We start from the raw sequence: 1506 nt of genomic DNA, 5'->3' as shown, positions 1-1506 counted from the left end.
GTGGGTTGGGGCGCAGGGACGGGGATGGGAGGCAATGGGTGAATGAGGTGGGGTGAACCCGGCTGGCCTGGAAGGGTCGGTGTCTTTCTACCGCTGTTACATATCTCTGTGATCAAGGCAATACTACTCCCATTTCCGTCTGTCCTGTACGCATGCCTCTACCTGTCCAACTGTACTAGAGTTCGAATAAAGACATCCGTGAGCTGAGTCAGCTCCCGTACCCTTCCTGCCTCCGTGTTTCCTCGCCGCCGGTTCCCCACCTGCCCACAAAGCCCCGTCCCCACCCCGGGTGTCCCTGGCAGCGGGGGACGGTGATTTCAGCAGCGGCATTGGCTGGATGTTCTGGCCGAGCTCCTTGCTTTCGCGCACGGCTTGGAGTAGAGCCCACTGGAAAGCCCACGGCAGACTGGTTTCAACGGCCACGCGATATTCAATTTGTTGAAGGAAAGGCACTGCAAAGCTGACAAATGCATTGGCTCTGCCTGCTCGGACTATCAAAGATGAAATAATCAGCGTTATGGCCACAGCGGTGCCATCCTTAGGTTTCAGAGTGAACACTGCATTGAGGTGAAGGGGCTGTCTGGGCAATGCGGCCGCAGAGCCGAGCAGACGGCGCTAAGCTGATTCACACGTCTAGGGTTAATATTTCACACTCTGTTGGGGCTTGGGTGCTCCCGGGGTTGTCTTTTGACCGGCTCTGAAGGAGGTTTAAACCCTCTGCATCCCCCAAGGTGCAGCATGAGTCCCCAGCGAGCCACAGAGACCCGGCACGAGCCCGATCACCGCTGCAGTGAGTTGGAAGAGCCTCAGCTAACACCTCCAGTATGGAGATTTTGGGGCTTTACCTGGTGACAACCCACCTCAGGGGTACGAGGTCTTCTGTTTGAGACTGGCGACGCAGGGAGAGGCCGGGATGGTTAAAACCAGGGGGGAAACTGAAAAGCTGCCAGGAAACCTGAAAGAAAGCAGTCACAAGTGTGAGCAATCAGTGGCCGGGGGCCAAAGAGCAATTAAAGCGAGAGCCTTCCTCTGAGGCCGGGAGCGAGATGCTCCGCGAGAGCCCTGCTGCGCTGCTGGGTCCCCGATGACACTGAATGCCGTGGTCCTTCTCTGACGTGGCCATGGTCACGGATTGATCATCGGATTGATGCCGAGTGCTTGGGTTGCTTGAGCGGGGATGCTCGGTCAAGTGATGCTGCACACCTGCATCCCCCCAGGGGTCCTGTTCACGCAGTGTTTGGGGACCGGGAGCGCTCAGAGCATCTCGGCGGTGCTCAGGACCTTCCCGGCTGCTTGAGGGCGACCTCAAGGGGATTGGGACAGCCTGACTCTTTGGAAGGTGGGTTTAGGGACAGGGTGGTGACATTGTGGGGGGTTGGTCCAAAGCTGGCTGGAGATGTCCCCTGCAGTCCCCCAGCAAGCAGGACAGGGTCTCTTCTCCATCCTGGACAACGTCTCTTCCCATCACCATTCTGGATCACGTTGGTGATACAGATACACCCACCT

This window comes from Charadrius vociferus, unplaced genomic scaffold (assembly GCF_000708025.1).
Source record: "Charadrius vociferus isolate BGI_N301 unplaced genomic scaffold, ASM70802v2 scaffold819, whole genome shotgun sequence".
NCBI lineage: Eukaryota > Metazoa > Chordata > Aves > Charadriiformes > Charadriidae > Charadrius > Charadrius vociferus.
Note: the sequence above shows the minus strand (reverse complement) of the source record.